Genomic DNA, 23866 nt, shown 5'->3' on the forward strand with positions numbered 1-23866 from the left:
TATCCCTTCATATAATTTACGGTGATTCTATAATTCAGAATATTTTCACTCTTATGAAATTAAATCTATTCTTTTCCTTTAAACCTTAGTGTTTTAAATAACTCTTGCAAATTCTCGCCCTCTCCATAAATTAATGGAAATATTCCCTTGAGTTATCTTCTAGCACTTTTACTTTTAAAATAATATTTAGGCCAGGGGCGGTGGCTCACGCCTATAATCCCAGCACTTTGGGAGGCCGAGGCGGGTGGATCGCTTGAGGTCAGGAGTTCGAGACCAGCCTGGCCAACATGGTGAAACACCATCTCTACTAAAAATACAAAAATTAGCCGAGTGTGGTGGTGCATGCCTGTAATCCCGGCTACTCGGGAGGCTGAGGCAGGAGAACCGCTTGAACCCGGGAGGTGGATGTTGCAGTGAGCCAAGATCATGCCACTACACTCTAGCCTGGCGACAGAGCAAGACTCTGTCTCCAAAAAAAATAATAATAATAATTAATTAATTTAATAAAATAAAAATAAAAATAAAAAATAATATTTAAATCTTTAATGTATCTAAAATTTGTTGCAACTATGGCACGCACTAAGGATTTAACTTTATATTTTTCCAAATTGGTAGCTAATTGTCCTAACACCATGAATTTAAAAAGTCAACCATTTGATCCAAATTACTATCAACAGGATATAGATTAAGTCAATTAAAACATATCTATATGATGGAATAATGTGCAGTTTTTTTAAAGAATAAAGTTGCTTTCTATGAAATTATGCCAATAATATATAGGGCTGTCCTACAACACCAAGAAAAGCTAACTCAATTTCCCCATGTAACACACCTGCACATGTAGCCCCTGAACCTAAAATAAAAGTGGAGGGGGATAAAAAGGAAAGTATGTATATTACAACCCTGGTTTTTTGTGCGTTTTTTTGTTTTTTTTAAACTCTCTCTCTCTCTCTCTCTCTCTCTCTCTCTCTCTCTGAAAATACAACTATAGACACATTTGTATAAATATTTTTAAAATTCTAAAGGCATACAAATCAAGTTGTTTATAGCTACATCTGAGGATTAGGATTGGGGTTGGAGAAGGGTCTTCTTTTTCCAACTAATGATACTTATATAATTTAAAAAATTTATTTATAGTAAGCATACACATATTTCACACTGTAATGCAAATCTTGCAAACAGAATCAAATCCTTGATGTTATCCAATAGTACAATTAAAACATACATTCCAAATCACTGAATGCATAGAAAAATCAGTTGCTAAGACACTCCTATTCCTTTCTTCCTTCCTTTGCTGGACTGTGACATGAACAAGAAATTAACCTTTATCGAGGTTAGCCTCAGAGATTTTGGAGTCGTTGCAGCAGTTAGCCTACTGTGACTAACACAAGCCTCCAGTCCCTTGCCAATGACTTTACAGACTACTGAGGAAAATGAACTGTGCATATGAAAAGTTAAGAGATCAGAGCAGCAATTATATACAACACTGCTGATAGTAAGAACTGTAGGAATGAAATTAAGAAGAAATCTCCAGAAGATTTTCATAAATACAGGATGAAGCTGATCAAATTTTGATGACATGAAGAGGAGGTATGAAAGAAGTATGTAAGTAGGCCGGGCGCGGTGGCTCAAGCCTGTAATCCCAGCACTTTGGGAGGCCGAGACGGGTGGATCACGAGGTCAGAAGATCGAGACCATCCTGGCTAACACGGTGAAACCCCGACTCTACTAAAAAATACAAAAAATTAGCCGGGCGAGGTGGCGGGCGCCTGTAGTCCCAGCTACTCGGGAGGCTGAGGCAGGAGAATGGCGTGAACCCGGGAGGCGGGGCTTGCAGTGAGCTGAGATCCGGCCACTGCACTCCAGCCTGGGCGACAGAGCAAGACTCCGTCTCAAAAAAAAAAGAAAAAAAGAAAAAAAAAAAAGAAGTATGTAAGTAAACTGTGGAACTGGGAAAATAAACATAGCAAATAATGGGTTTCATTCAAGTAGAATCTATTTTTTAGGAAGTAGTAGAGTTAGTACTGAAAATGTAGGTTAGAACCTAATTACAGATAACCCTTAATATCAGCCCAAGGGTATTGAACTTTGTCATGCAGAACCAGTCAAATAGATATTATTTCTCATGCCAATTGCTAAGGAGGGCTACCAGTCTCAACTAGTTTGAAAACAATTCTCAAGTTATACTCAGCATCAGTAAGAAATACCTCATGATCAATTAACAATGTCTGAGGTGGGCTAATTAAGGAGGCATTGTTCTATGCTGGACATGTGCTAACTGCTAGAGGCAACGATATTTTGAGATGTGAGGTAGGTAGATGTGAGATGTGAGAAATAGGTAGGCTTGATAGTGTTTTTAAAAGATAAATCTGACCTAATGTTGGTGAGACAAGGAAGAGTTTGGAAAGATGGTACAATAGAATGTGGTGAGGCTTGAGAGAAAGGAGGAAGCAAAGTAGAAGCCTAAGGTTTTGAGCCTTGACCCTTAGAATATTGTTACCATTTTCAAATAAAGATAATTTAGAAAACAAAGTCCATGTCGAAATGTCTTATAAAAAGTTTGCGGTAGGTACGACACAGAAAATACAGAATCAAGAAAAAGGGAAGCTGTTTTCCTTTCCTCTTTAAGAAGGCATGTTGCTAGAAGAGAAAAAAATGATGACTTAATTACAAATCATCCCAAGTCAACGTAACTGAATTCCAAGAAGAATATGGCTTAACAATCCTCTGGATAGAATAAAATAAAGAATTGCACATTTTCCTTCTCAAAAATGATATTTTAAAGAGTCACAGTTTTGCAATGCAGTGATATTCAGTTCTTCTTAACCTTCATTACAAAAGTTACAAATACAGAGGAACTATTTTATAATTTTTCAAGTTCATATTACTTAAAAGTTTAGCTTGATGTACTTTTAATCAAACTGATATTTTTAGCTCCATTTTTAGTTTATATTTAAAAGGAAATTTTGCCTGGAGAAATCTACCTATAACTAGGCCATATGTTATATGTACATGGTGCATGGTACAATTCAAAATGCTTCCACAATTGCTTGTTTGAGTTTCACAACTCTCCAGTGAGGGAATAATGCTGGGATTATAATCTCCACTACAGAGTGGGTTCAATTCTACTTAGAGAAGTGATCTGGTTTGCCTACAGCCTACACAGTAAGTTTACTGATGGAATTGGCATAAGAATTTAGGTCTCCTAACTCCAAATCGAGTGCTGTATTTTATGGAATATTACAGACTTTCTGCCACACTGAAATACTAGTTTCAGGCCAGGCGCAATGGCTCACACCTGTAATCCCAGTACTTTGGGAGGCTGAGGCAGGTGGATCACCTGAGGTCAGGAAAATATGTTTCATATTTCACTTTTTTTTTTTTTTTTTTTTTTTTTTTTTTGAGACAGAGTCGCATTCTATCACCCTGGCTGGAGTGCAGTGGCACCATCTGAGCTCACTGCAACCTGTGCCTCCCGGGTTCCAGTGATGCTCCTGCCTCAGTCTCCTGAGTAGCTGGGATTACAGGCATGCACCACCATGCCCAGCTAATTTTTTGTATTTTTTGTAGAGATGGGGTTTCACCATGTTGGCCAGGCTGGTCTCAAACTCCTGGCCTCAAGTGATATGACTGCCTTGGCCTCCCAAAGTGTTGGGATTACAAGCGTGAGCCACCATGCCCGGCCTCATATTGGCCTTTTAAAATATTACATTTTTTTTTTAATAAAGAGTCCATTAGTGGGTTCCTTGTCTACTTTTTCTATTAAATTGTGTTTACTTGCCTCAAACAGAACAAGGTTATGCCCTTTGTGAAAGCTTGAGGTATAGTCCGTAACACCCTTGAGAAAGATTTATGATATCACACAATATTTTACTGCTGTCATTAAAAACAAGTGGTAAGATAAAGTGGTGTTAATTACACAATGAAAGAGTCGCCCTATTTCAAAGGAAGACTGAATTCAAAATGCTTTAAATAACTGAGTTACCGTTTTCTCTTCTGTTCCAAAATATTGTAGTGTTCTACAAGAATGAATGAATTTTTGGGTTTCGTTTATTATTTATGGTGAACAAATATTGCACATGCTGGAAAAATAATAATTCACTCCAAAGCAGTTTTTTTATTTTTTTTATTTTTCCACTGTGCCATTGCTTTCTCTGTGGCAAAGTTGCACATTTGGGAATATCCAAAGGCTATTGAATTTTCTACAGGTTTTTAAGTGGTGTGTTTTCCTTATATCATAGGATAAGATTTATTTAGAACCTCTTGCTCTTTACCTGACAGCATGTGACCCAGGGTGAAGGATAGAAAAGCTGACTGAAATTCTACACCTCTGGGAGACCTCCAGAAGATTGACACCTATGTTCAGATTTGTTTACAGTCAAATCTTTGAGAAATAAAATGTTTCCATTTTATACCAGGGGTAAAAATGTCATCTGCAAGGGCAAAGACCATTTTCTATATGCCTTTTGGGAAATTTTGTAGCCTCTAATGTAGTCCCCAAACATACATTAACCATCTAATAAATACTTATTTAATTGACTTCCATGCAAGTAATATATGAAGAGTTTCAGGGTAGTAGCATACTCCACTGGATATGAGTGAAGCTGTTTGGATATAGAAGATTGCTTGCAGAAATGGCACCAATTCTCTGCCCCTTATTTACACCCTTAGCAACGTAGTCTGGAAGCTCCTCTGACCCAGAGGTGTTGCCTATTTCCCTACCCATTGAATCTGGATTGTCCCTATGACTCGATTTGGCAAACAGAATGTGGCAGAAGTAACAATGTGCCAGTTCTGAGACTGGGCCTTTCTCTCTTGGAACCAGCCAACATTTGAGCAAGCCCAAGCTAAGATGATGAGGATGAGATTTACTCATGGGGCAGAGACAAGATGTCCCAGCTAAGGTCATCCCAGATCAGCCAGCATGTAGCTGACCCAACAGCTAACTATAGACACATGAGCAAACTCCGTTGAGACCAGCCCAAATTGCTGATCCGCAAAATAATGAGATGAATAAATGGCTGTTGTTTATAAGCTCTGAGGTTTTGAGGTGGTTTATTACACAGTAAAAGCTCATTAAAGCATAGGGAAAGGCTGGCATAGGAAGAATCCCATATTCCTACCCAGAAAATACCTTCTGTCAAGTTTTACACTTCTGGGAAGTCTCTACAGGGGAAACGCCCTCTCCTCTTTTTACCCCTTACTCATTTCTTCTCAAGAGAACAAGTATGGCTAGCCTGATTGATAAAAGCCTATCGTTTATTGTGCTACATTTTCTACCATTGGGATTAAGAAAGATAAAGATGGCTGGCCTGCTCTCTTGCTCTCACCAACTTGCTCGCAAGTGGAAGAAGTTTTCTTTCTCTGCTCCCTAATTCTTTATGACAGAACCTTTTGTGTTTGTGGATAAGGAAAGGGGTTCACCATTGTCACTCACTGTCCTGCTGGCTATGGTATAAGAAGCAGGCCTGTGGTCCTTCCCAGTGGCTCTAAAACCGCCTTAAAGAAACAGATCTCTTCACAGACAAGTCCAGATTCACAGTGGAAGTAGGAGCGACCATTCAACTTCAGGTTCAAACTACACTTTCCAAAAACAGATCAGCAGTTGGATACCTTTATGTCCATTCTCATCAAGAAATTCCCAACAGGGGAAGGGATGGAGCTTCACACTGCCTCCTCAACAATTTTCAACAGCTAGAAATATTTACCTGAAACATTTAAATGTATAATGAAATGTTCATCCCTTAGATTTTCAACATTATAATGTCACTGTCTTTCATTCCTAATTTTGCAAGAGTATTAGGACTAGAATATAACACTACTTCTTTTATATTCAATTTTTCTATAAAATGTCTAGGGAAGAATGACACATAAACTTCCAGTCACTCTATTTTGATACTTTTTTATGTAGAGATGAGAGGATACTTTTATCAAACAACAGCAGATCTTCCTTTCTAATTTGTCGGGTTTTCTGTTCCTGGTAACAGAATTGGATTTTTTCCAGAAAGAAAACAAGAGATAAAATTAGATAATGGACAATAACTAAATTTGGCATGTTAAAAATGTCTGCATTTTGCACACACATGTATGTGCTCACCCATGAAAACATAGTTTTTTTTGACAAGTGTGTTAGTGAACGATACAAAAATGACATTTTATATAGTGTTGTTTCACCTTTCAAAAACCTTAAGAATCATATGATCTAAGGAAATGTGACAAAAATTGTGCGAAATAAGTGACATCAATATCAGAAGAAAAAGAGCCTATATAACTGTTCCATTTAATTCAAAACTTACACATCCCAGGAGACCCTACTCTTGGTCTTTGTCACTTCTGTGTGTATGGAATTCAAGCAGAACCATTATAGCTCCCTTTTAAGAAAGTATTTGCATTTGTGAAACCAGTCTGAACATGTCTATTTCTATATACTAATCCAATTTATTTAATGTTTCTATTCAGGTTCCTATTTCTTCCTCAGTCAGTTTTTGTAAACAGTATTTTTCCAAAATAATAAGTATTGACTTTTTCTAATATACAAATTTATTGACAGAAAGTGGTTTAAGTATGCTTTTATTTAATCTTGATATATCTGTGATTATGTCTTCTTTTTCATTCCTAGTATGATGAATTTACACTTCTCATTTATTTTTTGGCAGTCAATCTTGGTTGAAGCTTGTCTATGTTATTGATCTTTTCAAAGAACTATCTTTGGGTTTTTTGTTCATCCCTAATGTAGGTTTGTTTTCTCGTTCATTAAATTATGCAATTATCCATAGGTTGTCTCTTCACTCTACTAATTATTTCCTTTGTTGTGCAGAAGTTTTTCAGTCTGATGTAATCCCACTTCTTTATTCATGCTTTTGTTGCCTGTGTTTTTAGGTTTCTACCCAAAAATTATCACCCAAGTGAATGTCATGGAGCTTTTCTACTATGTTTTCTTCTAGTAGTTTTATGATTTCAGGTCTTATGATTAAATGTCTAATCCATTTGGAGTTAATTTTTTTATATAGTGTGAGATGAGGGTCTAATTTTATTCTTGTACATGGGATATCCAGTTTTCCCAGAACCATTAATTAAAGAGATTGTTCATTCCTCTTTGTGTGTTCTTGGTTATCTTTTCCAAAATTAATTATCTGTAAATGTGTGGGTTTATTTCAGGGCTCTCTATCCTGTTCCATTGGTCTATGTGTCTGTTTTTATGCCAGTATCATGCTGTTCTGATTATCTGATAAAGCATTAATCTCCAAAATACACAAGGAACTCAGTTCAATAGTAAGAAAACCAATAACCTAATTTTAAAGTGGGCAAATGATTTGAATAGACATTTCTCAAAAGAAGACATACAAATAGTCAACAGGGATATGAAAAAATGCTCAACATCACTAATCATCTAGGAAACACAAATTAAAACCATAATGAGGTATCACCTCACACCTGTTAGAATGGCTGTTATCAAAAACATGAAACATAAAAGTTGGCAAAGTTGTGGAGAAAAGGGAAGACTTGTACACTATTTGTGGAAATGTAAATTGGTACAGCCATTATGGAAAACAGCATGAAGTTTCCTTTAAAAATGAAAAATAGAACTACCTTATGATATAGCAATACTACTACTGGGTATATATACAAAGATATAAAATCAGTATGCCAAAGAGATATCTGCACTCCCATGTTCATTGCAGCATTATGCACAGTTGCCAAAATATGGAATCCACCTAAGTGTCCATCAACAGACAAATGTATAAAGAAATACCATGTACAAATCGGCCGGGTGCGGTGGCTCACGCTTGTAATCCCAGCACTTTGGGAGGCCAAGGTGGGGCGATCACGAGGTCAGGAAATCAAGACCATCCTGGCTAACACAGTGAAACCCCATCTCTACTAAAAATACAAAAAATTATCCTGGCCTGATGGCGGGCGCCTGTAGTCCCGGCAACTCGGGGGTTGAGGCAGGAGAATGGCGTGAACCCAGGAGGCAGAGCTTGCAGTGAGCCCAGATCGCACCACTGCATTCCAGCCTGGGCGACAGAGCGAGATTCCGTGTCAAAAAAAAAAAAAAAAGAAATACTATGTACAATGGTATTTACATGCATATGTACATTGTACATAAATGTACAATGAAATACCATGCAGACTTTAAAAAGAAGGTAATCCTCTCATTTGAGACAATGTGGATGTAGCTGGATGGCCTTAGGTTAAGTGAAATAAGCCAAGCACAGAAAGACAAATACGGCATTATCTTACTTATAAGTGGGATCTTACAAATCAAAATTCATAGAAACCCAGAGTAAAATGTTGACTACCAGAAGCTGGGGGTAATCAGAAGTGAGGACTGGGGAAATATTGATCAAAGAATACAAAATTCCAGTTAGACAGGAGGAATAAGTTCAAGAGATCTATTGTTAAAAACTACAATCAATAGCAATATATTATATAATTGAATGGTAACTATAACTAATAACAATATATTGTATACTTGAGAATTGCTGAGAGTAGATTTTAAGTGATCTCACCACAAAGAATAAGTACATTATATAATGCATATGTTAATTATCTTGATTTATCCATGTCACAATGTATACACATATCAAACATCATGTTGTACACCATAGATACATACAATTTTTACTTGTCAATTAAAAAATTAATTATACAATTATAATGTATTGTTCTCTTCATTCTACTTTCTCTAAAACTATTCTCTTGTATTTTTAAAATTTTCTACTCTTAAGATAGATGATTAGCTCATTGATTCTCAGCCTTTCTTCTTTTTCTAATATAAGCATTAAAGCAATAAATTTCCTTTTAAATATCTATTTAGTTGCATCCCACATGTTTTGATGTATTCAATTTTCATTATGGTTTATTTCTAAGTGTTCCTTTTTTTTTTTTTTTTTTTGAGACGGAGTCTCGCTCTGTCGCCCAGGCTGGAGTGCAGTGGCGCGATCTCGGCTCACTGCAAGCTCCGCCTCCCGGGTTCACGCCATTCTCCTGCCTCAGCCTCCCAAGTAGCTGGGACTACAGGCGCCCACAACCTCGCCCGGCTAATTTTTTGTATTTTTAGTAGAGACGGGGTTTCACCGTGGTCTCGATCTCCTGACCTTGTGATCCGCCCGCCTCGGCCTCCCATAGTGCTGGGATTACAGGCGTGAGCCACCGCGCCCGGCTATTTCTAAGTGTTCTTAAATTTTATTTGTAATTCTTTTTTGACCCACAAATTACTTAGCAGGGTATTTAAAATGTCAAATATAAGGAAGCTTTTAAATTTGTTTTTATTCATCCTTAACTTAATGGTATTGTGGTCAGGCTTGCTTTATGGACTAACAGGTGGACTTATTTTGTTTAAATTGTTTTCTGCAGAACTATACTCTGCAATTGAGTACAAGATTTTAGATGTTTCTATTAGATCAATACTGTTGATTACAGTATCAAAATCTCCAAGGTTATCCATTTTTGTCTGTGTGATCTATCAATTACTAAGAGGGTTCTATTTGTCAACTTGTCAAATTTTCATTGCATTTCTACGTATTTTTGCTATATTGAGGCCATGTTAATTGCATGTAAATTAAGGCTTTTATATCTTCCTGGCAAATTGGACTTTTATCTTTATATAATTATCTTCTTCACTCTGATATGGCCTTTTGTTTGTTTCAAACACCTTTTTGTCTGATATTAATATATGTACTGTAGAAATATTTGGGTTTATATTTGTCTTATGATACGTCAGGTAATATATGCTATGGAAATGGAGCAGGGTAAAGGTATCAAAAGTTATGGAGGGATGCTTTGGGAAGACTTCCTGCTAGGGTGAGTTTTGAGCAGAGATCTGAATGAGATGAGGATAGAAGCCATGTAAATATCTGGGAAGAAAGGATTTAACATAGAGGGAACAGCATAGGCAAATGCTAGAACATGCTTTGTGTGTTTCTAAACCAGCAAGGAGGCCAGTGTGGCTGTGGAGATAAGATCAGAAAGGAAAGGGGCTAGATCATGTAGAGATTCATAGGCTACAGGAGGATTTGAGAATTTATTCTCAGAGGAAAAGCTATTGGAGGGTTCTTAGCAGAGAACAAACATGATCTGACTTATATTTTAACCGTATCAATGTGACTGACATTTTTAAAAAGAATTATTGGGCCAGGGTAGGGCATGGATCAAGGGTAGAAGCAGAGAAACTAGTTGGGAGACTTCTGAAATAATTCAAATGTGAGAAAATGGTAGCTTAGACCAGCAAAGCAACAGTAGAGAAGGTGAGAAATAGTCTAATTTGGTGTATATTTTGAAATTTAAAATCGAATGAACTTGCTGATGGGTGGATATAGAGTACAAGAGAGAGAAATTAAGAATGAGTCCTATATGCTTGTTATGAACAATGAACACTTAGGATCGACATTTACTAAAATGAGGATGACTCCAGGAGGATTTGCTTTGTATAGGATAAATCAAAACTTGGTTTTATAACCTGCTAAGTTTAAGGTGCTTGTTAGTCACCCAAATGGAGATGTCCGGTTAGCACTGGAGTTTGGTCTAGAGATGCAAGCTAAAGATATAAACATAAGAGTTATCAAATATAGAGATGGTCTTTAAACCTGTGAGAGTGAGTAAAGATGGAGAAAAGAAGACAGCTAAGCATGGAGCCCTAGGGCGCTCCAATGTTTAGAAGTAAGATGAAAAGAGCACAGAGGAAAGTGAGAGAAAGCCATATCCTGAAGACCAAGGGGAGAAAATGAGAATGGAGATGATAGGTCAAGTGGTCAAGTAAGATGAGAACTGAGAATGTTTCATTCTCAGGCAGGTAGTGTGAAAGTCACACAGGGAACTTGAACAAAGTCATTTCAGAAAAGTGTTTAGGGATGAATGCCTTATTGGAGTGCAGTCAAGTGAGAATGAGAGAAAGGAGTGATCATAGTAGAGAAAACTCAAGATTTTGGTAAAGGGGAATATAAAAATGAGGGGACGTTATATCTGGAAAAAGAGGGATCAAGACAGATGTGGTGGGCCGGGCGCGGTGGCTCAAGCCTGTAATCCCAGCACTTTGGGAGGCCGAGACAGGCGGATCACGAGGTCAGGAGATCGAGACCATCCTGGCGAACACGGTGAAACCCCGTCTCTACTGAAAAATACAAAAACTAGCCGGGCAAGTGGCGGGCGCCTGTAGTCCCAGCTACTCGGGAGGCTGAGGCAGGAGAATGGCGTAAACCCGGGAGGTGGAGCTTGCAGTGAGCTGAGATCCGGCCACTGCACTCCAGCCCGGGCGACAGAGCGAGACTCCGTCTCAAAAAAAAAAAAAAAAAAAAAAAAAGACAGATGTGGTTTCATACTTTTTTTAGATGGAAGATACTATAACATGTGATTATGCTACTGATAATGATGAGAAAAATGATTATACAGAAAGAAAGGAAAGATGGGAATTGCAGGAGTGAAGTCCTTCTATTCCAGAGGTCATCAAACTTTTTTCTGGAAAGGGCCAATAGTAAATATTTTAGGCTTTTGTGAGCCATACTAATCAACTCTGTCATTGTAGCCCACTAAAGCAGCCATAGGCAATATGTAAACAAATGAGCATGGCTGTATTCCAATACTATTTTATTTTCAAAAACAGAAAGTTGGCTAGATTTGGCAGTAGTCTGCCAACCTCTGTTCTATTCAATAGATATTTTCTGGATTGGAATAGAATTTAACAAAATAGAAAATTGTTTGCTATATAATAGTATAGTTAAATGGAATGAAATGTGTTTTTTAGTAAGATTCCAGATTAATGAGTTGTCGCTCTACAGGGAAGATCCTAGATCTGGACCACATTACTCTCAGCTTAGTCCCATTATATTTAATTCTCACCAGTACCTAGTATAAAGATAAGGAAAACATGATTAAGCTTACATAGAGCTGAGAGGGAAAACATTATTTGACAAAAAAATCAAAAGATGTCAGTTTAAGCAGGCTACTGATTTTGTAGAAGAAAATTTACAGTAAAACATAAATTATACAATTTCAGTAAACCTAACATAGAAACCCATATACAAAATACCCAAAAAGTCTCAGCTGACTATAATTTGAACTCCATATTACTCAAGAGCAACTTAATTTCCAAAAGAGTTAACACTCAAAATTAACCTACACTGATAACTATCTAGCATCCAGAATAAAGGAGAGACTCATCCCAATGTGAAGATACATACACTATTTCAGGCACTACATTTTAAGGAGAGTTTCTGATCAGATAAAGCCCACTCAAGGGTGTGTGAACTAGGATGTTGAGAGGTCAGAAAACCATTTTACATAAAAAAGAGTTGAAGCATCCAAGGACATTTAATACGGAAAAGAGAATATTTAATATAGGCATGAGGGAAGTCTTCAAATAGTTGAAGGACTAGCACATGAAAGGGAAAATAGGGAGCCATTGGTTATAGGATAGCACATTTCTAAACAACAGAAAGAAGACTTTAATGGTTAATCAGAGCTGTTTATAAATGCTTCCAAGTAAGTTGGAGAGCTTCCTAAAAGTAATCAAGCAGAGGCTAGTGTTGTAAAGGGGATGGTTTTGCTCTTAATAATTATGCCTTTTCTTTTTTATGAATAAACATGAATATTATGTAGAATAGACCAAGTGCACATAAATGGAAATTATTTCAAAAGGTTTTTTTAACTTTTAAGGTCAGGGGGTACATGTGCAGATTTGTTATGTAGGTAAACTTGTGTCATAGGGGTTTGTTGTACAGATTATTTTTATCACCCAAGTATGAAGCCTAGTATCCATTAGTTGTTTTTCCTGATCCTCTTTCTTCTCCCATCCTTCACCCTCTGGTAGGCCCCAGTGTCTGTTGTTCTCCTCTATGTGTTCATGTGTTCTCATAATTTAGTTCCCACTTCTTAGTGAGAACATGTGGTATTTGGTTTTCTGTTCCTGACATTAGTTTACTAAGGATAATGGCCTCCAGCTCCACCCACGTTCCTGCAAAGTACATGACCTCATTCTTTTTCATGGCTGCATAGTATTCCATGGCATATATGTACCACATTTTCTTTATCCAGTCTACTATTGATGTGCATTTAGGTTGATTCTATGTCTTTGCTATTGTGAATACTGCTACAATAAATATATGTGCTCCTTGATTTTTTTGTCAGTAAAATAGGAACAACATTTATGGTCTACCTCTTGGAGAATGTGCTAATAAAGTAACAGAAGCCCCTTCTGGTTTTTTAAGGGACTCCAGAAAGGTTAAGATAGATTTAGTCTGCAGCTAGAAAGTAACTGAACCATGGAAAATAGAACATCACTCAATACTTTTTGTCATTAAAGAAGCTCTTCCATCATGACACTTTTCTGCTCATTTTATATATCTTCCTGCAACAGTCCACAGGCTCTGCCTGGCCTGCCAGCCATAGGGTTCAGCAAAGCACCTACCAAGCCATCATTTTTCCAACTCATTAGACCATATTATTAGAGCTGTTGCTACTACAGCCCTTATAGCTCAAGGCATAAATATGTCTGAGCCTACAACTTAGAGCTTATCCTTCATTTTCTTCCATTTAACAACACAAGGAGAGCATTCTCTCAGGTCTTAGATTATATTTTGCTTTAACATGCTTTTGCTTACCAAGCTATTTCTGGAAGAGGTAGAAGAACCATCTTCTTGGTGCTTCTCCATTACAGAAAGGGGCAGGTCATACATTGCTGGTAGCCTGAGGTAGCTCTGAAATGATCTGTTAAGCACACAGAATGCCAAGCTTTGACTGTTTCAACATCACAGAAAAGCAATGTTCCAGCATGCCCTGCTTGGCATTGTCCTGTTCCAGATGTTTTTCTGACCATTTTATTTTACTGATACATTTTACAAGATGTAAGGACTGAATGTTTCTTGAGAGGTCTTTCTTAGATGTTCATTTCTCACTATTATTTGCTTTGCCCCTAGAATCTCACAGGCTAAAAATCTAATTACATTTGTTGACATTCCTCTGACTACTTATTTTTCAGGTGCACAATTATAAAACTATACTGACAACATAACCATAGCTAACAATCGCACAGCATTTTACCATTGATAAAGTGCTTTCATGTACATCATCTCATGGAAAATTCCTGGGTGTAAGCTTATTCAATAAATGTTACCAAAAAAAGCATTTGTTAGAAGCCACCACAACTGAAATAGTTTAGGGTATTTTAGGAGCAAATTAACAAGATGGGATCTGTACTGCCCATCACAATAATTCACATTAAACAATACATAGAAGATAAATGCAACTAGACAGGTTCTGAGTAAATGCAAGTTTTTATTTTATGTGCGTCAGACGTAAGTCTCAGCTATATTAGTTTCCTAGGGCTACTGTAACAAAGTACCACAAACTGGGTGGCACAAAACAACAGAAAATTTACTCTCTCACAGTTCTGGAGGCCAGAAATCCAAAAACAAGGTGTTGTAAAGGTTGCTTCCTTCTAGAGGCTCTGAGGCAGAGTCTATTCCATGCCTCTCTCTGAGCTTTTGGTGGTTGCTAGAAATCCTTAGCACTCCTTGGCATATAGATCAATCACTCCAGTCTCTGCCTCTATCTTTGTGTGGCTTTCTCCCCTATGGCACTGTGTATGCATTTCTGTTTTCTCTTCTTATAAGGAAACAAGTCAGATTAGGGCTTACCCTAAGAAAGCATGGCCTCTCCCAGCTACTCGGGAGGCTGAGGCAGGAGAATGGCGGGAACCCGGGAGGCGGAGCTTGCAGTGAGCTGAGATCCGGCCACTGCACTCCAGCCTGGGCGACAGAGCGAGACTCCGTCTCAAAAAAAAAAAAAGAAAAGAAAAGAAAAAAAAAAAGGAAGTAGGACCTCATTTAATTTGATTCAACGGACAAAGACTCTTATTTCCTAATTGTTTTATTTCGTAATAAAAGCACATTCACAGGCATCATAGTTTCGGACTTAAACATGTCTTTTGAAGGGTTACAATTCAATATTAGCATTAATTAATATTAGCATTAATATTATATTATAATATTATATTATAATGTAATATTAGCATTAATTACCAACCTTATGAACCAGTGACAACAAAGTTGTATCTCTTTATATCCTCCAAGTGCTATAATCCCTTTTTACCACAGAGATCTACTTCTTATGAGTTTGCCCTAAGTGTCCCAGCAATCTTTTGCAGTCTGGAAAGCAGAGTCCTCCAGAAAAAGTTCTCCCTTTACTTCTGCTCTGGCCTTCCTATTCTGTTGCCATATGGCTACCCTGGGTAGCAATGATCTTGATCTCTGTGAGAACAGCACTCTGTCTCACACAGCTACATACACTGGTGACTGCTACTAATTCCCATTCTAGCCTCGGGTTTGGGCATATACTGCGGATGGGACTAGAGCTCAGATACACCCACTTGAGGCTAGAGCCTCTAACATTTCTGCCTGGCTAAATCCCTGGCCTCTTGCTGCCACTGCTACCTTTGCCTGCAGTGACAAATGAAGGAAAAGAGTTGACCGACCTGGTTCTGTCTCCCTGTGTACAAGAGAACTGGACTTACAGCATGAAAATTATGCTGGTTCTCTTGTTTGTTTTGGGGGGGGTTTTTTTTTTGAGATGGAATCTCGCTCTATTGCCCAGGCTGGAGTGCAGTGGTATGATCTCAGCTCACTGCAACCTCTCTCTGCTGGGTTCAAGCGATTCTCCTGCCTCAGCCTCCTGAGTAGCTGGGACTACAGGTACACGCCACCACAGCCCGCTAATTTGTGTATTTTTAGTAGAGACAGGGTTTCCCCATGTTGGTCAGGCTGGTCTCAAACTCCTGACCTCAAGTGATCCCCCGACCTCAGCCTCCTAAAGTGCTGTGATTACAGGCGTGAGCCACCACACCAGGCCAGCTGGTTCTCTTTATATTTCAGAGTCTAAGCCGATTTAAGGCCTTTTCTATACCAGGGCAATAACCTACCTCCTTTCCTGTCTTAGGACAAACCTCTTCCCAAGGAGCAAACACTGTGAACATCCATTGCCCTCAGGGATGAAGGCACCACCCCTCATTAGAATGTAATCTTCTCCCATAGTCTCAACAATAAAAAACAAATCTGCTATTTTGCGATTCAGACTTATAGTTGACTACGCAATATGCATTCTTCCCCCTTTCCTTAATAGCAAAATAATGATTTTGTTGGGTGTGGTAACGGACCCAGAAATAAAATATTTGTCCAAGTTTCCATTGCAGATAAAGGTGGCCAATGAGATACAGACACAGGTCTTTCAGCAAGACTTTTTGTAAGTTTCTTTACAGGAGCCTAACTCAGCTGCTTCTTTTTCTTGCCTGAAACATGGCTGGAGCTGCAGCAGCCCTCTTCCCACCAGGACGCAACCTCAAGATTAACAGCTGCATAGTAAGGATGATAGACTCACAAAACATAGAGGGAACCTAGATATTAGTTATATTGTGCAGCCACCAAAGCAGCCTTGGACTTCTTTTACATTGCCCCCCACCCGACCCCAGCGGGGATATTTGGCAATGTCTGGAGACATCTTTGATTGCCACAACTTGGGGAGAGGGAAGTTTACTGGCACCTAGTATTTAAGCATCAAGGATGGAGTTAATATTCTATATTGCACAGGAAAGTCTTCTACAGCAAAGAATCATCCCACCCAAAATGTCAATAATTCTGAGGTTGAGAACCGTGTGTTCAGGAATAAAAAAAATCTCTGTGATTTCAGGCCTATGTTTTTAGTAGTCAAATGTAATTTTTAGTACACATTAGAACAAGTCTTACAATCAAGGTTGTTTCATCTTTCTTACTGCTATGTCACATATATAAGAACCAGAGTGAATGTTAAAATGTTTGCACTGTATGACTCAAGCTTCTTTCATTTACTATCTTCACTGCCAAGAGAGATCAATACTTATGAACACTTTATGGTGCTACCGGGCAAGGCGTCATTAACAAAGGTTATTATAGCCCTGCTATCTGAGTTGAAAGCAACAGGCTTGGTTCCTCAAAAAGTTAAACACAGAATTACCATACAACCCCGCAATTCCACTCCAAGGTATACACACCAAAGAACTAAAAACAGGAATTCAACCTAATATTTGTACACAATTGTTCATAACAACCCTATTCACAGTAACCAAAATGTGGAAACGACCCAAATGTCCATCAATGAATGAATGAATAAAATGTTTTTTATATCTATGTATATATAGATATAAAATCATGTTACATATTATAATATATAAATATAATCACATTTTTGTGGCTGAATAACATCCCAATGAGTGTGTAGAATTGGAGGAAATGAACATCCTTCCCATCACGTCCTCCCATGATTCCTTAATACATAAATAACTAAAAGAAATTAGGAGGTTTATTTATTTTCCCACGTTAGTTCAAATTAAGAGCTCTGCCAATAATCTAGTTGTAGCCCTGCTGAATTGAAAGCAACAGGCATTATGAGTACACACACACACACACACACACAAACTGGAATATTCAGCCATAAAAAGGTATAAAGCAATAGGCAAATCTGGATTGTCTCTGGTTCAGAAGTAGTCATTCGGGACCTACCAAATTTCATGAGGGACCAGATTACTTGCCTAGAAATTAGACTGACTGAGGGAAAATTCAGAATCTAGTGTTTCAACCTTGTTCAACCAGTGCTAACACTGGTGTCTTAGCACCAGTTTTCTGCAAGATTTGGGAATTGGTCATCTTCAGTTCCCAAACCTTCTCACAATAACTGCTTCTTCCCTGAAGGGCTGGTACAAAAAGGGGAAAAGGTGGGGTAAAAACTTTGAGCTCAAAATGTTAGTAGCAGGGCCTCTGCTGAAAGACTGGTCAAGGGCCCTGAGCCAGGTTCCAGCATCTCCTTCTACAAGGGACTTCCAAAATCTGGTAGAATAATGCTGTAATTGGATAGATATTAAAGTTGCCTCAGTCTAAACTATGCTTAGCATCACTCTGGTGAAGCTCCTTCATATTATAAGAGATCTATTTAAAGGTTCTGCTGAACATATTTTAGAAATCTATGAATAAGCTAGGTTTGCATGTCAATCTATTTGAAACTAGAATTAAATTCACTTTTCAAATAGCTTTTTTCCCCTAACTAGGTTATTAGCAGAACTCTTAATTTGAACTAAAGTGAGAAAAATAAATAAACCTAACTTATTTTAGTTATTTAGAGATAAGGAATCATGGGAGGAATGTTCACTTCCTCCAATTCTACAAAAGGAAAAAATACCCTCATGTAGACCTCATAATTTAATAATTGATTAATTTTTTTTCCTCATTTTAGCATGTGAGTTCAAACAGGAACAATTTCCTGCTTGCAAAAGGTATTTCAACCCATCTTCTGCCTCCATGCAATGACTATTTATGGCTACATTCACATTGGAACAATTAAAAAGAGAACAATGTTCCTGCAAACGTATACACAAACACGTTTGTTTTCAAATTAGCCCATGCATATCATGTAATTGACTAAGTATTGCTATTACCTGTGATTCTCAGAAAGACTTTAAGGATCCGGCTGGGCACTGTGGCTCACGCCTGTAATCCCAGCACTTTGGGAGGCCGAGGCGGGCGGATCACGAGGTCAGGAGATTGAGACCACCCGGCTAACACGGTGAAACCCCGTCTCTACTAAATACACAAAAAATTAGCCGGGTGAGGTGGCGGGTGCCTGTAGTCCCAGCTATTCGGGAGGCTGAGGCAGGAGAATGGTGTGAACGCGGGAGACGGAGCTTGCAGTTAGCCACTGCACTCCAGCCTGGGCGACACAGTGAGACTCCGTCTCAAAAAAAAAAAAAGAAAGAAAAAAGAAAAAAAGAAAGAATTTAAGGATCCATTGGTCCTACCAAAAATTGTTTACATATATTTCTAAGCTTAAAACAGCTTTAGCTTTACCAACTACATTTTTATGAGATAAAGCTAAATGAGTTGGCAATCAGATACTTTAAAGAAGTAATAACAAAAATGTTAAAATTAAACTTGTTAGCTTTTAACCACCAAACCCTTTGAAAATTCCTTCTAAATAACTCATAATTACATCTTTCAGTACACAACAACTCACCCAGAATTATTTTGTACCCATCTTCATGCAAGTTATGTAAAGCAGGTGAACTCACATCCAAATTTTATAAATTGTGACTATCGTTACACAATTAATTGGTCACCTTCATTTTAGAACCAAGGGTTTTTATGGCTCTAGGTTGTTTCAGGACAGAATATATGTGTTTCTTCAGTATTTAATATTTAAGATTGGTAGAGGAATAGCTGGTAGTTGATAGAGGTAGAAGTGGTGAAATCAATGAGATGCCAACAACTTGGGGAAAATGCTATAACAGATTTTGCTGGTATCCCATCTATATCCATCCCACCCTCATCAGTTCCTAAAAGCCAACTTCCAGCTGCCAATATCTACATTTCTTTGCCTGAGGGATTTCTCTGCTCTCCAAAGCCCACTCTTTCCATGCAGACGGTGGGTTAGAAATGTCAAGGAACTAGCTCTTCACCAGGAACAGCCCTTAACCAATGACTGTCAGGAGTTCATATATAAATACCTCTGCTCCCTGCATCTCAGAGGTATAACTTGGAGGCATGTTCTACACTGCCCTTCTCTCCTTCTCTCTCTTTCTCTCTCTCTCTCTCTCTCTCTCACACACACACACACACACACACGACTGCCACAATAAAGCCCACATTTCCCAGCCTTTCTTGTAGATGAATGTGGCTATGTGATAAGTGTTCACCAATGAAATGTGAACATAAGGGATATGTATGAGTTCCTTCTCACTTGCTTCAAAGAAATCATTTGCCATCGATTTATTTTCTTACTTCATTCCTGCAAGCAAAAATATGGATGTTCCAAAGATCTAGCTTCAACTATGCACATGAGGATCATGTCTTAGAGGATGGAAGATCAATGACATAAAAGTTCCCTGAATGGCAAGGCTCAATAGGAATGAATGTCCTGACACTGTATTTTGTTCTCTTGGTTATAGACACTTTTCTTTTACTCTAATACAGTATTCAAAGAAAGATAGAGGAAATCATCTACACAGTAGATATGACATCACTATAGAGTGAATTTCTAAGCAAATTCCACATCTACACAACAATGAGGAAATCAGCTCTGACACCCAGATCTCCCACTGTCATCACATCTTCGCTCTTCAGTGGCTTCTTTAATATTATCTCCAACTCTCATAAGCTTTGAGATGCTTGGGAAGCATAAAATACTTTGTGGGAACGTTAGCCACTGAGTACATATCTCAAGCTTGCTTAAAATCCCCCAAGGAGCTAAGAATTGTAATAGGACAATAAGGAAATGTACTTCAACTTTATCAAACATTATCTCTAATGTGCTCATAATGTCAGTTCAACCAAATTAGCCACGTGCTACATTGACATCATCTGAAATGATGTAATTCTCCCTGCTGAAAGCCTCCATCTGAGTGAAAGGCTATACTCTTCAAGAGAATAAGCCAAGGAGGGAAGAGGAGAGAAATATTCATAAGCAGAAGAAGAATAGTTTCCTATCCTAGAACAGATGGATTTTTATTGCCCAAAAGAGGAGAAAAGCAAAATGAAGGGTAAAATTTAGAACTGTTTTATTCAGAAGTAATAGCTTTAAAATTGATAAATCAGGTCATGATACCTCTTCCAACAGAACAAAATAACCAACCCAGTTGGATGAAATATAAAAACACTTTTATTGATTTTCAACTAATAAGTTGAAAGTTATTAACGTTCTTTTAAAGTTATAGTTTCTCCCAAGATTCATAAGTATCCCTCTCTTTACCAAACCTGTATCTTTCTACTGTTCCCCTGTATGATTAGCTTAGGAAAATACAGAGAACATATTTGCTTACTAAAAATACCACATACTCCAAAATTGTTGGGACACACAAACTCACTCCCAGTAACATCATGTTCTGGCCCAAGATACTCTAGAGACTCAAGTTTATATGCATAATGGCTTCAATATTTTCCTTGTCCTGGGACTTAAGTCATTCAATTATTTGAAAAGCTTTTTGTGAAACGATTTCTATGGCAACAGTTCTCAACCTTGGATGCGCATTAGAATCACCTGGGGAGATTTCAAAATTTCAATGTCCAGGTCATACCCTACAGTAATTAAATCAATACTGAAAGCCAGGTATTTGTATCAGTATTTGGTAGTCGGGGAGAGAGGTGGGGGGCAGGAAGTGGGGATGTTTAATGGGTACAAAAATATAGTTATATAGAATGAATAAGTTCTAGTATTTGATAGCACAACAGGGTGACAACAGTCAACAACAATTTATTGTACATTTTAAAATAACTAGAGTAGTATAATTGGATTATTTATAACACAAAGAAAGGATAAATGCTTAGTGTGACGGATACCCCACTTACCCCAATGTGATTATTATGCATTGTATGCCTATATCAAAATATTTCATGTACCCCATAAATATATACACCCACTACGCATCCACAAAAATTAAAAATTAAAATTAAATTTTTTAATCTTCTCAGATGTTTCCAATGTGCAGCAAAGGTTGAGAACCCCTTGAGTAGATCAAGTTCTACATTTAGTTAACTATATCTCCTGGGCTTCCTAACTTTTCTAAATGGGAGCTTTAGACTAGATCTTCAAGTACTAAGAACCAACTCAACAGTCAAATATTTATAAGGTTCTGACTATCCACCAGGCTCCATGCTCAGTGTTGGAAATGCAAGACTGAAAAAGACATCCTGGCAAGGTAGTAAGAGCAGAGCTTCTCAAGCTTTAATGTGTACATAAGTCATCTGGAGATCTTGTTAAAATGTGGGTTCTGATTCACTAGGTCTAGGGTGAGGCCTGAAACTGCATTTCCAACAAGCTTCAAGGTGAGATACCAATGCTGCTGGTCCATGGACCCCACTTTGAGTAACATGGAGAGTTGCAACATGAAGTAATGCCTACTATGAAAAGTGCAGGGTGCTCTGGTATGTCTAAGAATGAACAAAGTCTGCAATTCTGTAAGATGCTGGCCTCCTGCAGTTTTTAATCATCTTTATCCCTCCCTCACAGAGAGCTTTCTAATCTTTGTAAAAAACAATCTGTATACTGTCCCAAGTCATCTTTATAGAAAGGTCTCAAATTTTATGATTTGTTCAACAGTAAGCCCACATAAAGTGCTGCAAGGACTATTTTAAAAAACAGTGTGAGAAAGTAACATTGTCAAACCCAAAATTGATGAAACTCAAAAGGGAAAGGAATGAACACAAAATCTAGAAAGAGAAAATGTGTGTCAGAGGAACACAGCGTTGGAAGGCAACTAGGAGGTTACCTTCTTATTTCCTTGCCCTCTTGGTGAGTTCATAATTCATACTTTCCCCCTTTGTCTATGGAAATGAAAGGTCATGTGCACTTGAAAGCAACACTTAGGGAGAAAGGTGGCTTCAAAATCTCCGACACCTAGATATTTGTCATAAAGAACCTTAAAGTAATTCAAACTTTTTTTAAGAGTTCAAGCTATAACATTTGAATTAAAGTGAGAATTTTTAACAAAGAACCACCTATTTATACTGATTCTTTGACATAATTTGAAGAGAAATAAAAATGTATTATTTCTACTTTGTAACCTTAATGGTAAAATAAAATGTACAGTAAAGTCTTTAAGTGTCTCAACAGTCCGTTGATCCCTTTAGATTCTACTGTGACCAAATATCAAAGTCACATTTAAATTCTTCCAGGAAGAATGAAAGAGTAACATGTTGGCATAAGTAAATGACACTAAGATTCCCTGCAAAGTAATTAAGTGATTAATAGAATATAATCCCTAGTACCAAAAAACTGAAAGACTAATGGAAGAGATGGAAGAGGAGGAGTGGTAGAGGAGGAGAAAGATCCAAGAAGATGAAGGCCTCCATGGGAATGAAGAATTATTCTCATGGTGTTTGTAGTTTGGAGAGTTCTTTTGACACACATACATCTCCATGCTACAAGTTAATATTAAATTCTTCTAACTTGTTATCACTGAAAAGAAAGGTTCCTCCCTACAAGGGAGTTACTATGTAACCTGTCCTCACCATGCACTGGATTGAGTTCTAGTGTTATGGGCAATATGACAGAATAGAAAGTGAATGGTCTCTGGTTCTAATTCCAGCTCTGCAACTTCTTAGATGTGTGTAGTTAAAACTTGGGCGAATTATTTAAATTCTAATGATTATTTGAGTTTTAGTATCCTTCTCTATAAATTGGAGATAAAATATAAATTTGGTGGGATTGTTGTAAGAACTAACAATTCTGTATTTAAAGTGTCTGACACTTCAAAATCACTGCCAATTAATAGCAGAATCAGGATTTGACAGGTTCTGTCTGTCTAACACTGCCAAGTAGTGTGTGCGCGTGTGTGTGTGTAGAGAAAGAAACAGAGAAAGAGGTAGATTCTAAATTCTTAACCTTTGTTACATCTGGAGAGTACAATGGGGCTTAGTGTTAGTTAGATAAGGAAGAATGTGATAAGTGAGTTTAAAAAAAAGCAAGCAAGTAAGAAATGTTTCACTTATAACAATTGTGTAATATTTAGATTCTTATAGCAACCATTATCACTTTTGTAATAAAAATTCAAATGTGGAAGAATAAAGCATAAAAAATAAAGTGACACTTAAGATTCTTTAAAATTGTTATCACTATTTTCTAACAAAAATCATAAGCTCATTAAAACCAATACTATGGTTTGTCTTTGTAATTCCCTTTGATTCAGATGAGCTTAAGGATTTAATGGTGCTGATGACCTAAGCATTTGTCTAAATATGATCTAATTCTTGGGTCTCTTTTCTCTTGCTGACATGAAATATTTAGGGCACTAAAGCTAGCAAACAGGAGGCCTGTGGGCCCAGTGCAGCAAACAAACGTGTTGTTTGATTTGCACAGC

The 23866-nt window shown here is 37.6% G+C and overlaps 1 protein-coding gene across 1 annotated transcript in view; it reads left to right on the forward strand.

Moving 5' to 3' along the window:
• The first annotated feature begins 15540 nt into the window (after positions 1-15540).
• The window catches only part of SAT1 (spermidine/spermine N1-acetyltransferase 1), a 599966-nt gene continuing 591640 nt past the window's right edge, over positions 15541-23866 (forward strand). The window contains exon 1 of the mRNA XM_050777385.1: positions 15541-15550. The gene's annotated coding sequence lies outside the window, so the exon portion shown is untranslated. The remainder of the gene's footprint in view (positions 15551-23866) is intronic.

This window comes from Macaca thibetana, chromosome X (assembly GCF_024542745.1).
Source record: "Macaca thibetana thibetana isolate TM-01 chromosome X, ASM2454274v1, whole genome shotgun sequence".
NCBI classification, from domain to species: Eukaryota; Metazoa; Chordata; class Mammalia; order Primates; family Cercopithecidae; genus Macaca; species Macaca thibetana.